Here is a 16,912-nt window from a genome sequence, read left to right as displayed (position 1 = left end):
TCTCCTCCTCACCACGCGCCGGCATTGGGCACTTGCTCTGACTTAGGCTCCTCTCTCCCTTGGGTGTTCCTCTCCCTCTCGTGCTGCTCAAAATGATGCTTCAGTTTTAGCAGTGGAAAACAGGTATCCATTTATTTTTACTTTTTTAACCCAGAACAAGTTGCTAGTGGAGGAGGCCACCTTCTAGTACTGGGGCAGCCCCATCACCCTGCTGGGCTGGTACGCTTGCTGCCCCTGGTACATGGAGTATATGGAGTCTTGTGACAGAGCCACGCTGCCAAGATAACTATCCTGCGACAGCCTGGGCTGGGAGAGGTGGGCCTGGCTCACCTGGAAGGGCTGGCTGATGGAGATGCAGCCTGTCATCAGGGCACCCTGTGAGACAGCTTTGACAGCACATGTCCGGCTGGCCTGGCTGTTGAGGAGATTCCTCTGGCTGCCCTGGAGGCCCAAAGCTGTTCTTCTAGAATCCCCCATGACCAATCTTGCCTTTTGGGTGCCCCACCTGTGGATGGCCTGTTAGCTTGTCCAAAATACCCCGGTGGCAGCATGGGTGGCATGACCAGGTTGGAGGCAATGGGGACTGTTCATGGAGGTCATGAGGCTGGGGTAGGCAATGATCATGCTGATCTGGTCATGGGTCTGGAAGCACATGTTCAAAGGCCGGCCCTGGCTGCTCTGATCATAGACTGATCCTGGGATAATGGCTTTCCGGGGTCATACATGTATGTTGTCATGAAGCGGGCTCCAAGGTTGATGGTGATGACTAGCTTCCTGGGCTTGCTGAGCTGCATGAGGCTCTCCTGCAGATTGTTCAGTGCCCCCGCCCCCAGCAGGTGGTTGTAGTTCAGCAGGTGGTTCCAGAGCAGCTGCTTGGACAGGGCCCTTGGGTTGCCCATAATGTGCTTTGGTCAGGGCCACATTAAGTGCCTGGGGTTGTTTAAAAATCCAATGCTTTGGTGCTTACTTGCCCACATGCAGAAGATGATAAAACTGTTCTTGAGCCCCTGAAATACATCCACGCTGCCATTCTCCACCTCTTGGTAGGGTTTGGTGTGCAGGGAGTTACTGAGCTGCATGTACTGCGCTGGTAGAAGCGTTGGCCCTCATAGGGCATGATGATGGACATGATGATGGCAATCTGGTCCAGCTTGGCAGCTGTCTTCATTAGCTTTGTGGTGATCTTTTCTATGTTTGCAGCTTCTCGCCTGTTAGGTAGGAGGTACCTGACCTGATGATCTCCTCCTGGCCCTGGGTCACACAGAGCATCTTCACATGACCTGCTGCTGTTCTGACAAGGGTCCTTGCAGAAGATGTTGGACAGGAAGGCGCTGAGTGCAGGGTACCTCTGATCCGGGACCTGGAGGCGGATGACGCCGATGGGAAAGGTGCCCAGCACCACCAGGTACTCAAGGAGTGACTGGGACAGCCCAGCCTTGGCTGCCGTCTTGCATATCACCATGAGGCCCAGCTGGCAGTGGCCATCCACACGGATCAGCTGCTTGGCTCTGAGGACACAGGGACCGTGCACTCCAGGGCCCAGTGGCCTGGGTCCCTGTCAAACTGCATCTTGGCAAGCTTCGGTCACCCGCATGTACAGCAGATGACATCTGTGTTCACGAACAGCTCCCTCTCAGGAGTCTGCTTCAGGCCCAAGTACCACTTCTGGTCTGTAGACGACAGCTCCCAGGTCTTGTCCTTCAGCAACTGCAGCTTCTGGAGCTCTGGCATGCTACCTGTGTTCCTGATCTGCTTGTGCAGGGCCAGGATGCGCAACGGGGAGCCGAGGACCCTGGTGCAGAGCTGCATGACTTTCAGCCTGGTCAGTGGATCTTCTTGGTCAGCTGATCCTTGGCTATGTTAGTTGGGGCACAGACTAGCACAGGCCCACTGAGCCAGATGGTAGATAATGGTGGCTGAGGTCACATCTTCCCTGTGCCTAGTGGTCCCTGGATCCGGCTCAGTGGTCTCTGCAGCACCATCCTCAGAAAGTCAACCTGAGAGTGGTGGAGGTCTTGGAACTCTTGTGCTGTGAAGTACTTGGGCAGCTGGCACTTTCTGATCACGCCTAGCAGTTTATGGTAGATGTAGCCCAACATGGAGCTCTCCTCCACAGCAGATGTTTTCAACACTCTGCATTCTGTCTAATGAGGCTGACTTCCACATGAAATCCACCTGGAAGTTATGAGTTACCTCCAAGGCGCGCCCACAACTACTCTGCAGCTCAATGGCGATCTCATTGCCGTAATTATCAGGAGCCTTGATGACGTGGCGGATCCCTTTCCACAGGGGCACCAGGTCCCCTTTGTACCACAGGCAAATCTTGTTCCCCTGCATAGGCTGCACGTCTCCTAACCAAATTATTACTAAAGCCTGATTATCAAAGTCAGTCTTGGGCAAAGTGAAGTAGGCAATTCTCTTCTTGTTAAGGCCCAGGTCCCACCTGACAGTGATGTTACCTTGACTCTGGGACTCTTTCAGTTTCTTAGAGTAGTTGGTCTCCAGCTTGACCAGAGGGCCAAATATGTTCTGGTACTGGTAAGAGTCCTCCTACCTGGGGATGATATGCTGGGGCCCCACCTCCACCCCTGGCTTCTCCAGGTCCTCCAAGGTGGTGGAAGGATTTTCCTTGCCGAGCTACTCCAGCTGGCTCATCTACTCCGTGGGGATCTCTGAGCCCACAGCTGTTCCTGCTCAGAAGGGATTGTGATCAGCCAGGACAGGAAGTAGTGGTCCTGGACCCGGGGTTTCCACTGTGAACTCTCTCAGCTGATTTTCTTGAGGCTGCTCTGAGTGGCTTAGGGCTGGCTGCACAGTCGCCCCATGACCCAGGTGGCTTTGGTAAGAATGAAACCAAGGAGAAGGCCTTGCTGCTGACATAGTCATAACACTCCAGAACCGTCTCCCCCGGGGCCCATCCTTGCGCAGAGTCATCTCTTTGCATTTTGCCCTCAGAGGTGACTTAGAATGTGGCTGCCAGAAGCATTTCCATGATCTACTGAACCACCCTTGCTGGTATCACAGTAAACCATGCAATCGGGGTCGGGTATTCCGCAGTAGCTGCAGGCATGTATGAGACATCCTTCCTGTAACAAGTATCAGCTTCATCTTCTTTGAAGTTCAACTTGGCCAATTGGCTGGTCTTGCCCACGTTCTCATTCTCGTCTGGTTCTGCAGGATGCGCACGGGTCAGCCCACCTGCGAGTCCACCTGTCCGGCTGCAGCTTCCACACGGACCCGGCCTCTAGTGCTGCCACCTTGGGAGGCGCGTCTGTGTCTGGCTGGGGAAGGCGAACTCGGTGCATTCGAACTCCGAGCCCTGCGTGTGGAAGCCTGGGAAGTGGCTTTCTGCGCATCTAGGAAGGTGCGCATGTGCGGGCTGGGCGGAAACGCCTCCAAGCTCACGCTGCTGCGTTTGCGCCGCACGGAGCCCTCAGCCACGCTGAGGTCCAGGCCGCTGCGCCGCAGGGCAGTATCCAAAGGGCCGCCACCGCGCGAGCCACGAGCCCAGAGCTGCGCTTGCTGCCCTCGGAGCCACCGGCAGCTCACAGCGACTGCAGGAACCGCCGTCGCCACGGCCTGTTGTAAGTACGTTGCTTTAATTTTACCTCTTCTGTCGGATGTGAGGTGGTCTCCATTGCATCCTTGATTTCTGATATTATTTTTTGTTTCAGGAGTTCCATTTTATTCTTTTGATATAAATTCTAGTTTTCTAGTTGATTTCTCTATCTTGTCATCCATTTCACAGTCATTTAAAATCTTTTTCTGAAAACCAGTATCTGGATCACCTGTGCATCAGTTTCTATTGCCTACCCCCCACCCCGCTCCCCCCACCTTATTTTTTATTTTGTATATCTGGTGAAGTTTTTATTGAATTACTAAAATTATGTGTAAAAATTATAGGGATTCTTGAAATGTTATCTTTCTCTAAAGGGGATTTCTTTAGCTTCTGGCAGTCAATTAGAGTCGGCATGGATTACTTTAATTCAAACGGGCTGAGCTGATTAACAGCTGGGTTCAAGTCTGTAAGGCTGGTCTATTTCTGGCTTAACCTCAGCATAGACTGTAGCCCTTCTGGTGTCCAATTGAATAGTTGGGGTTTTTATCAGAACCCCATCCTTTTGGTGGTTCTTTAATCCCATTTTTAAAATCTTCCCAGAACCATGAAACTGACAAAACCCCTGCATAGTTTCTTGAACTCATAGCAGCTACTTTCTGCGCCGCTTCTGTGCTTCTCAGCCTATACTACTTACAAACTGGCAAGTGCCTCAAGAGGAAAAAAGGCTCAGACTGTTGGGCTCAGTTCTTTGAACTCTTCTCTCGATAATCTTGGCCTCTTAGGTTCTGGCTGTCTTGATGCCCTTGAACTCTAATTTTAGTCGTTTTAGGCTCATGATATTGCTGAAGTTCTTTAAAAGACTCTTGACTGTTTAAAGCACAAACAGTAATAGTGGGTATGGGGTTTATAGAATATGTTGAATTAAAACATATGGCTAATATACAAGGAATTGAGGGGGGATTAAGTGAAATTATACCATTATATAGTTATTGTACTGTTCTTTAATATCTTATGAATTGAGACTGTGGTAAGTTAAGTGTATTACTATCTATAGGGTAACCATTACAACACATACCAGTGGACACACACAAAGAAGTATTGCTAAAAAAATCAATAAAATAGATAAAATTGGATAAAAATTATTCTGTAAGCACAAAAGACAATAGAAATAAATGAACAATAGAACACATAACAGATGGGACAAATAGAAGACAAATACCAAGGTAGTAGAATTAAACTGATCTGAACAAAACCATAATTCCATTAAATGTAAATGGACTAAATGCTCCATTAGAGAGAAGTAAATTATAAGACTGGATAAAAAGCAAGACCTATCTACATGTTGTTTACAGGATGTATTTTCTAATATCTAAAAACACAAATAAGTTCAGTTTGAGGAGTGGAAAAAGATATATAAAGTGAAATAAATCTATGACAGAAATTCCATTTCTAGGTATTAAGCCAAGAGAAATGAAAACATATGTCTATGAAAATGTGTATAAGAGAATATTCATAGCAGGCTTTATACAAAGTAATAGCCAAAATTTGAAAACAATCCAAGAGGCCCATCAATACGAAAATGGGTAAAGAAATTGTAGTATATTTATACAATGGAATACTAACAGTTAAAAAGAATGAACTTTTGATTGATGAAACAACATGGATAAATCTTAAAAATAGTATCTGAGTGAATGGATCTAGATGCAAAAGAGTACTTATAAGAGTATATAAGTACTCATTTAATATAAGTTCCAAGAACAGGCAAATCTATACCATGTTAATAGACGTGAGAAACTGGTTACCTCTAGGGGAAAGCAGACTAACTGGAAAGGGGGAATGAGGGAAATTTTGGGAGTGATGGAAATGTTCTATATATTAATTTCAGTGGTTGTTACCCAGTCATTGTCAAAATCATTGAACTGTACTATTAAGATATATGCATTTTATTTTTTGTGATTTATACCTCAACAAAAAGTATAAAGTGAAGCATCACTTAAAAACAAATCTGGACTAAGACATTATTTTGTTCATTTCTTAATAACAGAAGACAATAGGTACATACAACTTGTAAAAAAATAATAAGGAAAATTGTGTTTCCAAAAATAGAGCTGGGTTTTTTGCCATCTTATTTTAGTGGATCAGTTAGTAACATATAACCAAATATGAGGCTGAAGCCCTTGAAAAATACAGTAGATCAATGAATTCCTTCTTCCAATGATATGGTTCTCACAGAGCTCTTGAATTTAGGTCCAGTGCATATGTCATAATATGTGTCCAAAATATTGAATAAACAGGAAAAAGAAAGGGTTTGGGTTTAAAGCGTACAGTGTTTGTGCTTTGAGCTGTATGTTGAAAGTAAATAAAACATTAAATAAGGAAATCTACTCCCTTATTTAAATGACACATACAATTGTTTTATAATTTGAACCGAAAGAAGATTTCACTAGAGCCTTCTAGTCAAAAAGAATTTAAGACAATATTATAAATATTTTCAAAGATCTAAGGTAAAGATGGATATAATGTATGAACAGATAGAAGTTCATAGTAGAAAAATGGAAACTAAAAACGGGTCAAATGGAAATCTGAGAAGTGAGATGAAATGAGGTCATAACAACAGACTGGACAATGAGAAAAGATCAGTGACCTTGCAAATCAATAGAAATAAACCAAACAAAAGCCCAGAGTGAAAAAAATAAAAAGAGCAGTATTGACCTCTTTATTGTAGGACAACATTGGTATTGAACACACATGGAATTGGAATCATGGGATGGAAGAAAAATTGCATTAGAGAAAAATATTTGGAGGAAAAATGGTGAAACCTTTTCTAAGTTAAAACACATTATGAAAGCTTAATTACTTATTGAATATGTAAGCTCTGTGTGACTTGCAAAGTAAATTTTTCTTATCCAGCAAACTGATATGCCATTTGAGTTATGATTTTAAGCTTTACTGAGATATAGTTGAAAAAACTCAACTACACATATTTAAAGTGTACAATTTGATAAGTTTTGACATATGAATATACCTCCCACATTTACTTATGCTCATTTGTAATTCCTCTTGCTTATCCTCTCCCTGGTCCCCAGACAACCAGTGCTCTGAGTTCTGTCAGCAAGGGTTAGTTGGATTTTTTTGGAATTTTGTATAAATGGAATAATGCATTATATACTACTTTTGTGTATGGTTTTTCTTTCACCCAGCTTAGTGATTTGGAGGTTCATCCATGTTGTATCTATAATTAGTTCATTCTTTTTTATTGCTAAGTAGTAATATAATTCTATGCAATGAATTTTTAAAACTGGTAATACTAAGCTATGGTGATGATTGCCTCAAGCAGAAGGTGAAGAGATTGATTGGGAAAGGCCTAGAGGGAAGTTTCTGTAGTATGGGTGCTGTTTATAGGGTGTACACATATGTTAAAACCCATTGGACTATATTCTTAAGATATGTGCATTTCACTGATTATAAAATTACATGAATTACCTCATGAAAAGAAAAGAGAACGCAGCGTATGAAAAATAACCAGGTATACTGCCCAATTGCCATCCTAGTTGATTGATATTATCATGTGCTTAGGTCAGTTATCTATTTTTAATGTTTTTGGTTATCCACAAGGACTATCTTTAGATATTTTTTTAAAGCATTTTCCTGTGATTTAACTCTTTTGTGAATGCTAATTTAAGAAAAATGTACTTTATGATAGCTTTTATCAAAACACTTTTACTCCCCCCAAGTTGTCTTTATGGAAATAAAATTTATGCCCCAAATTGACTATACCTATGATAATTCCCAATATATTAGAATGGAATTGCTAATGTTAAAGCCTCATTTTTATAATTTTTTCTTTATCAATAAAATATCATAAAATACTATGCATCCCTTATATCAGATAGACTTAAATTCTGTCATAAAAATTGAGATGTAGCGGCTTCCCTGGTGGTGCAGTGGTTAAGAATCTGCCTGCCAGTGCAGGGAACACAGGTTCAAGCCCTGCTCTGGGAAGATCCCACATGCCATGGAGCAACTAAGCCCATGTGCCACAACTACTGAGCGTGTGCTCTAGAGCCCCTGAGTCACAACTACTGAAGCCCGCACACCATAACTACTGAAGCCCATGCGCCTAGAGCCCGTGCTCTGCAATGAGAAGCCACCACATTGAGAAGACCACACACTGCAACAAAGAGTAGCCCCCACACGCAGCAACAAAGACCCAACGCAGTCAAAAATAAATATAAATAAGTAAATTAAAAAAAATTGAGATGTTATTCAAACTAACTTGTAAATCAGATAATCTCAATTAAATAGCATATTTTTATTGAATGACAAATGATTGAAATCTAAGCGTTCATTTATTCATTTAAACATTTATTAACTACTTACTGCAAGAGTAGATGTACAGTTTTATGTGCTTTACCTACCATAGAATATCTTTGGTCTTCTTAATATTAAATATTAACTTCTATAGAAAAGTGATCACATTTTTTATATGGTCTGGTATATATAGCTCAGTATTAAACTGTATATAATTAAGCTATATGCAGTATTAGAGTATTATTGAGTATACACAATGTTGAGTATAGAATACCCAATATTGCACTCAATATTATACTCTATATTAAGCTATATGTAACCTAAGTAAAGGGTGTTCTGTTTATCAGAGCCTCCTGGTGCCTGCACCACCTCTTGTAAACAGAGTCTTTTCTGTTCCATCTTCAGTTTTGTTTAAATGCCATTCATTATGGCAGAGCAAAAATGTATACTTTAGTGTCCAAGCGTCTTTGAAAAATAATTGCTCATCCAGATAAATCTATAGTGCCCCAGCTTGAGTTTTGCTTCTATAGGGTTTGGATTATTATGACTTTCCAATTAGAACCTCAGTACAATAATTACCATTTATTTATAATTTATCTCAGTACTTACTCTTCTTACCTCAATATCCCACCATCTGATGCTCTGATGGCAGCCAGAATGGGACCAGGAGCCTCAGTGCTGAGCTATTCTTGTGCTATGAGAACTCTAACATTACTCTCCTGAATGGAAGGAGCTCTCCCGAGGTTTCTGTTTGTCCCTAAAAAAGATTCAGACTACTTGGCTTATCAGGCCTTCTGAAGAGTGACCTCTTTTGGTACCCTGACCTTGCTTCTGCCTGTCTCCCGCTTTGCTCATCACTCCAGTTGCTCAGGCCTTCCCTCTGACCCCAGTGACTGACAAACTCATTCCTGTGCTTGGGTACTTAGAACATTCTTCCTCAGATCTTCACAAGACTGGTTCTTTCTTTCCTTTTCTTTTTGTTTCTAAATCAAAGTATAGTTGACTTGTTATTTTAGCTTTAGGTGTACAGCATAGTGATTTGATATTTTTATATATTATCTGTATGTCTTCTTTGGAAAAATGTTCAGGTCTCCTGCCCATTTTTAATTGGATTTTTTTTTGATATTGAGTTGTATGAGTTCTTTCTCTATTTTGATTATTAGTCCCTTATTACATATATCATTTACAAATATTTTCTCCCATTCAGTAGGTTGTATTTTCCTTTTGTTGATGTTTTTCTTCACTGTGCAAAAGCTTTTAAGTTTGATTAGGTCCCATTTATTTATTTTTGCTTTTGTTTCCCTTGCCTGAGGATAGATCCAAAAGTATATAGCTAAGACCTATGCCAAAGAGTGTACTGCCTATGTTTTCTTCTAGGAGTTTTATACATTTAGGTCTTTAGTCCATTTTGAGTTTACTTTTGTATATGGTTTGAAAAAATGTTTTAATTTTATTATTTTACATGTAGTTGTCCAGTTTTCCGAATGCCACTTATTAAAGAGACTGTCTTTTCCCCATTGTATATTCTTGCCTCCTTCATCGTAGATTAATTGACCATATGTGCATGGGTTTATTTCTGGTCTCTTTATGTTTTTCCATTGGTCTATGTCTCTTTTTTTGTGCCAGTACCATGCTCTTTTGATTACTGTAGCTTTGTAGTATAGTCTGAAGTCAGGGAGCATAATACCTCAAGCTTTGTTCTTTTTACTCAAGATTGCTTTGGCTATTTGGGGTTTTTGTAGTTCCATACAAATTTTAGGATTATTTGTTCTAGTTCTGTGGAAAATATCGTGAGTATTTTGATAGAGATTGCATTAAATCTGTAGATTGCTTTGGGTAGTGTGGACATTTTAACAATATTAATACTTCCAATTGATGAACATGGGATATCTTTACATTTATGTGAATCATGTTCAGTTTTCTTCATCAGTGTGTTATAGTTTTAAGAGTATGTGTCTTTCACCACCTTGGTTAAATTTACTCTTAGGTATCTTATTATTATTATTTTTTTGACTGCGTTGGGTCTTAGTTGTGGCACACGGGATCTTCATTGAGGCATGCAGGATCTTTCGTTATAGTACACAGTCTCTTCATTGCGGCACTCGAGCTTCCCTCTAGTTGCAGCACTCGGGCTTCTCTCTAGTTGTGGCATGTGGGTTTTCTCTCTCTTGTTGTGGCGTGTGGGCTCCAGGGCGTGTGGGCTCTGTAGTTTTGTGGCGTGTAGGCTCTCTCATTGAGGCACGCAAGCTCAACGTAGTTGTGGCACATGGGCTTAGTTGCCCCGAAGCATGTGGGATCTTAGTTCCTTGACCAGGGATTGAACCCACATCCGCTGCATTGGAAGGTGGATTCTTTACCACTGTACCACCAGGGAAGTCCCAAGGTATCTCATTCTTTTGATTCAATTATAAATGGGATTGTTCTCTTACTTTTTCTTTCTGATACTTTATTATTAGCATATAGAAAAACAACAGATATCTGTATACTAATCTTGTATTCTACAACTTTACTGATTCATTTTTTACTTCTAATAGTTTTTTAATGGAGACTTTAGAGTTTTCTATATGTATAGTAGTATCATGTCATCTGCAAATAGTGACAGTTTTGCTCTGCGCTTCCAACTGGGATGCCTTTTATTTCTTTTTCTTGTCTGATTGCTGTAACTAGGACATCCAATTCAATGTTAAATATAAATGGTGAGAGTGGATATCCTTGTCTTGTTCCAGATCTTTCAGCTTTTCATGGTTCATTGTGACGTTAGCTATGGGTATGTCGTAAGTGGCCTTTATTATGTTGAGATATGTTCTGTCTGTACCAACTTTGTTGAGAGTTTTTTATCATGAATGGATGTTGAATTTTGTCAAATGCTTTTTCTGCATCTTTTGAGACAATCATGTGATTTTTATTCTTTGTTTTGTTAATGTGCTGTATCACATTGATTGATTTGCAGATATTGAACCATCTTTGCATCCTGGGATACATCCTATTTGATTACGGTGTATGATGCTTTTTATGTATTCAATTTGGTTTGCTAATATTTTGTTGAGTATTTTATCTGTATTCATCAGAGATATTGGCCTGGGATTTTCTTTTTTGCAGTGTCATTGTCTGGTTTTGGCGTCAGGGTAATATTGGCCTCATAGAATGATTTTAGGAGTGTTGCCTTCTCTTCAGATTTTTGAAATAGTTTGAGAAGGATAGGTATTAATTCTTCTTTATATGCAGTAGAATTCCTCTGTGAAGACATGTGGTCCTGAACTTCTGTTTTTTGGGAGTTTTTTCATTACTGATTCAATTTCAATATTAGTAATCAGTCTGTTCAGGTTATCTATTTCTTGCTGATTCAATCTTGGAAGAGTGTATGTTTCAGTTTCTTCTAGGTTGTCTAATTTGTTAGCATATAACTGTAGTATTCTGTTATGATTGTTTGCATTTCTGTGATACCAGTTTTAACTTTTCCTCTTTCATTTCTAATTTTGTTTATTTGGGTCCTCTCTCGTTTTTTCTTAATGAACCAGGCTAAAGACTTATCAATCTAGTTTATCTTTTCAAAAAGTAGCTCTTGTTTTCATTGATATTTCTGGGGTTTTTTTTGTTTTTGTTTTTTTGGTCTCTTTTGTTTATTTTCACTCTGATCTTTATTATTTTCTTTCTTCTACTGACTTTGGGCTTTGTTTGATTTTCTTTTTCTAATTCCTTTTGATGGTTGTTTATTTGATATTTTTCTTGTTTCTTTAGGTAGATCTATATTGCTATACACTTCCCCCTTAGAATTGCTTTTGCAATGTTCCATAGATTTTGGAAAGTTGTGTTTTTACTTTCATTTGTCTTAGGGATTTTCTGATTTCCTCTCTGATTTATCTGTTGATACATTTAAAAAAAATAGCATGTTGTTTAGTCTCCATGCATTTGTGTTTTTTCTATTTTTCTTCCTGTAATTGATTTCTAACTTCATACTGTTGTGGTCAGAAAAGATGCTTGATATAAATTATGTCCTCTTAAATTTATTGAGTAATGTTTTGTGGCCTAGCATGTGATCTATCCTGGAGAACGTTCCATGTGCACTGGAAACGAATGTGTATTCTGTTCTTTTTGGATGGAATGTCCTATAAATATCTATTAAGTCCATCTGGTCTAAAGTGTCATTTAAGGTCTCTGTCTCCTATTGATTTTCTGTCTGGATGGTCTATTCATTGATATAAGTGGAGTGTTATGTCCCCTACTATTACTGTATTCCTGTCAGTTTCTCTCTTTATGTCTTTAATATTTGCTTTATATATTTAGGTGCTCTTATATTAGGTGCATGTGTATTTAACATGTTATATTCTCTTCTTGTATTGACCCATTTATCATTATATAATGCCCTTCCTCATTTTTTCTTATAGACTTTTTTTTAAAGTCTACTTTGTGTTATATGAGTATTGCTCTCCTGGGTTTCTTTTCACTTCCATTTGCATGGATATCTTTTTCCATCCTCTTACTTTCAGTTTGTGTGTGTCTTCAGCTCTGAAGTTGGTCTCTTGTAGGCAGTATATAGATAGGTCTTGCCTTTTTATCCAGTTAGCTACCTTACATGTTTTGGTTGGAGCATTTAGTTCATTGACATTTAAAGTGATTATTGATTGGTATGTAATGGTTGCCATTTTGTTACTGTTTTTAATTTATTTTGTAGTTCTGTGTTTTTTTCTTCTTTTAGTCTCTTCCCTTGTGGTTTGATGACTTTCTTTAGTGTTAATGTTTGTATCCCTTTCTCTCTAATTTTTGTGCACCTGTTGTAGGTTTTTGATTTGTGGCTACCACGGAGTTCATGTGTATTGACCTATAACTGTACTACTTGTTTTAAACTGATAGTTATTTAAGTTCAAATCCATTCTAAAAGATCTGCATTTTTACTCCTCCCCCACATTTTATGTTTTGATGTCGTATTTTATATATTCATGCCTATCTCTTTACTGTCTATTGTAGTTATAGTTGACTTAAAAAGTTTTTTCTTTTAACCTTTGTACTAGCTTATTTAAATTGTTGATGCACTGCTTTTCTATATATTTGCCTTTACCAATGACTTTTTCCCTACTTCCATTTTCTTATTTTTTTGTTGTAACCTTTATTCTCTTAAAGGAGAACTTTGAACATTTCTTGTAAGGTTGGGTTAGTAGTCATTAATTCAGTTTTTGCTTGTCTGGGGAACTCTATCTGTCCTTCAATTCTGAATGATTACCTTGCTGGGAAGAGTATCCTAGGTTGTAGGTTTTTTCCTTTCAGTAATTTAAATATATCATGCCACTCCCTTTTGGGCTGCAAAGTTTCTGCTAAAAAAATCAGCTGATAGCCTTATGGGCATGCCCTTGTATGTGATTGTTTTTCTCTTGCTGCCTTTAAAGTTCTTCATTTCTAACTTTTGCTATTTTAATTATGACGTGTCTTGGTGTGAGTCTCTGGGTTCATCTTGTTTGGGTCTGTCTGTGCTTCTTGAGCCTGGGTATCTGTATCCTCCTTCAGGTTAGTGAAGTTTTCAGCCATAATTTCATCAAATACATTTTTGGTCCCCTTCTCTCTCTCTTTTTCTTCTGGGACCCCTGTAATGAGAATGTTAGTACGCTTCATGTTGTCCCAAAGGTTCCTTAACCTATCCTCATTTTTAACAATTTGTTTTTCTTTTTGCTGTTTTGATTAGGTGATTTCCACTTTTCTATCTCCCAGTCGCTTACACATTCTTCTGTATTGCCTAATCTATTGTTAATTCCTTCGAGTGTATTTTTCATTTCAGTTATTGAATTCTTCATTTCTGATTGGTTCTTTTTTATATTTTCTAGTTCTTTGTTGAAGTGCTGATTGTGTTCATCTATTGTTTTCCCAAGTTAGGTTAGCATTTTTATTACTATTGCTTTGAATGCTTTATCAGGTGAATTATTTATCTCTGTTTCATTAGGAATATTTTTCAGGGGTTTTCTCTTGTTCTTTCATTTGCAACATGTTCTTCTGTTTTCTTATTTTGTTTAACTTTCCTTCTTTGTTTCTAAGAAATTAGGTGAAACAGTTACTTATCGTGGTCTTGATGGTATGTCCTTTTGTGAGAGTGTCCCTATGTGTTCTGCATGTGCCTAGTGGCTTTGGTGGGAGAGCTGGATCTGAAGTCATCCTAGGCCACGACTTCCCTGGGGTGCAATGGCAGCCGCTGCCTTGGTGGGAATTTGGTAGGGTTTGAGTTGGAGGGGCTACAGCAGGAGCCATTTGCAAGCTGAGACTTCTTCTAGGCTGAATGGTAGTCACTGCCCTATTGGGGTTGAGGCCAGTGCCCAAGCTGCTGGAACAGGAGCTCTGAGGGAGGTGATGGCAGCCTCTACCTTGGTTGGGGGCATGTCCAGTGCCCCAGGGCTTGGGGCTGCACTTGTGAGCTGGTTCCAGTTTTTCCCTGGTTTGCTTGCCTTGGTTAGAGGCTGGGTTGGGGCTGCAGGCATTTGACTCACACTACTGAACTTGCTCTTCTCCTTGCCAAGTGCTCATAAGTGGGCATATGCTGGCAGTGGCAGTCTCTGCCCTGGCCCATGGCAGGCCCCGGCCAAGCTGGTTCAACTCTTTCCTAAGCGTGCACAGGCACATGTGCTGGTAGTGGCTGTGGGTCTTGACTAAATTGCTTCTCTGCCCCTCCTACCAGACTCCCTGTGGCTCTTTCTTTACAGCCTTAGTTGTAGAAGAGCTGTTCTGGTGGTCTTCAGATGGTTCTCAGCAAGGGTTGAGGTATCACCACTCCCTGGGATGATCAGCCCTGGGTGGCAGGTGATTACATTGGATAAATTTGGCCATTGAAGGAGCAATGTTTTGTTCTTTCTGGGACAGGCACTTACTCTAGATGTAGATTTGCCTTTCCTGCATGCACTGCTTTTTAGGTCAAAACTACCATCTGAGGACTCACAGATAAGGCCTGGGTGGGGGAACTGCAGGGACCTCCTGGGGGTGAGGCATGGGACAGGGGGCTGGTCCCCTGTCTTTGCTCACATGGAGACCATCCTTGCCTCCACTTCCATCCAGGCCCTGCCTGATGTCCCAACTGGGTTTAAATAGCTCCTCCTCCAGGAAGTTGTCCTTCATGTCATCCCCTACCCCCACCCATTAATGGGATGGCTCTTTCCTGTTTTGTGTATCAAACTCTCCCAACGAGTGTAAGATCCAAGGGTTAGAGCCAGAGAGGGTCCTGCCCATTGGGGTCCCTGATTTCTACACCTCCCTGCAGTGAGACCACAGCTGCTCACCTCTCTCCTTTTCAGAAAGTTGATCACCATGTTTTGGAAGGCAGACAGCCAAAGTCTGTCAGAAACAGACCTCTGAGCCCATAACTAGCCCCCATCCCCACCCCTTCTCATACTGCACTACTGCCAGGGCCCAGCAGGGGGCAGTTATGCCCAGAAGCAGGAGTTGGACCTGGGCTTGGCTCTGGGCTCCAGAGATGGGGGGATAGGGGAACTGAGGCCAGAGACCTTCTAACTCAACATTCTCTGATGACAAACAGGGAGACTCAGACCTTAGGTAGGAAGGGACTCCCTCCTTTCTAACTGCAGGATCCCCCCACCCCCGCCCCATGCCCAGGCTCACTCACCTCCAGATTATCCTCCATCACAGTGTTCAGCTGCAGCAGGTAACAGGAATGTGTTGAGGAAGGGGATGCACTCCTCTGCCATCAGGGTGGGGTTGGTAATGAGCGCCCACTCTCAGGTGCTGCAATGGACCCTCCACTGTTACCCCTCACCCTCAGTCTCCTGGCCCAACCTAGGCCCCCCCATGGAGCAGCTGAGACCCTTAGTAGCCTCCTCCAAATCTCCCTCCCGTCCCCTGCCAGAACACCAAACTTCCTCTAGTCACCTCTCAGGGCTGGCTGTTGGCACATTCCAGGCTATATGGTTCCTGACTCCTGCCCACCCCAAAACCATCCTGTGGTTCCTCTTCCAGACCCTCCTTCTGGTCACTTCCAGAGCAGGCAGTTCAGGTTCTCTGGCACCAGGATGAGGGCTGGAGGAGGTAGGGGGAAGTAGGTCCACACGTCCACAGATTGAGGTGGACCTACAATGGAGATGAGTTTCCAGGGGATGGTACAGCCCAGCCTCCGCTCTTGTCCCCAGGGTCCTGGGACCTTACCCACAGTTCTTTTTCACTACTTTCCTCCTGGAGTGGAAGCCACAAGGCCTCGCTTTTCCATGTGAATCAAAAGATGTGTGAGATCCAGCGTTTTGCCGGTCCCAACCCTCCTGTACTGTCCCACCCTGTTCTGTAGAGGCAAGAGGCCCTCCTTCCACACCCAGAGGCCACTCACTGTGTCAGTAAGTCCTGTGGTTCATCATCCTCATCAGAAAATAGGAAGATGCCTCCAGATGTGTGGAAGCCTACGATGGCATCACATGTGATGTACGGGAACAGGAGCTGTGTATGGTATCTAGTGTGCATGTCCAACTCTCTGTCTAGTATTGAGGCCCAGGGGTTGTGTCTGCTTCATTCACTGAGTTATGTGAAGTATCTCAAAAACTGGCTGCATGTAGTAGGTGCTTGATAATGCATTTTTGAATGAATGATCTCCAAGCACAAGCATCCCAGATGTCTGGGTGGTCCTGGGGCCCCTCTGCTGCTTCCTCATCTGGCAACACCAAAGACAAGGATCAGATCAGCTAGAAGAAATCTCAGTCTGCTTGACAAATGGAAAAACAGGTTGCTTTCCACGTGCTTTTCCACACTGAGAAAGCCCAGAGGTTATTGAGAGGTGAGGCGGATGTGTTTTGATGGGGGAGGGAGAAAAAATAAAGATGGACAACCATAAACATGGATGGACCTAGGGGGTTTCACTTATATGTGGAATCTAAAAAACAAAACAAATAAGAAAACATACAAAACAGAAGCAGAGTCATAGATACGGAGAACAAATATGTGGTTGCCAGAGGGGAGAAAAGTGGAGGGAGAAATAGGTGAGGGCAATTAAGAGGTACAGACTTCCAGTTGCAAAATAAATGAGTCACGGGTATGAAATGTACAGTATGGGGAATAAAGTCAATAACTATG

The 16,912-nt window shown here is 41.7% G+C and overlaps 1 pseudogene; it reads right to left on the bottom strand.

The window, feature by feature from the left end:
• Positions 1 to 183: 183 nt before the first annotated feature.
• Positions 184 to 16,306, bottom strand: LOC132363379 (regulator of nonsense transcripts 1-like; annotated as a pseudogene).
• Between the last annotated feature and the right edge of the window lie 606 nt (positions 16,307 to 16,912).

Source organism: Balaenoptera ricei, chromosome 3 (genome assembly GCF_028023285.1).
Source record: "Balaenoptera ricei isolate mBalRic1 chromosome 3, mBalRic1.hap2, whole genome shotgun sequence".
Lineage (NCBI taxonomy): Eukaryota > Metazoa > Chordata > Mammalia > Artiodactyla > Balaenopteridae > Balaenoptera > Balaenoptera ricei.
Note: the sequence above shows the minus strand (reverse complement) of the source record. Positions and strands in the feature narration are given on the sequence as shown.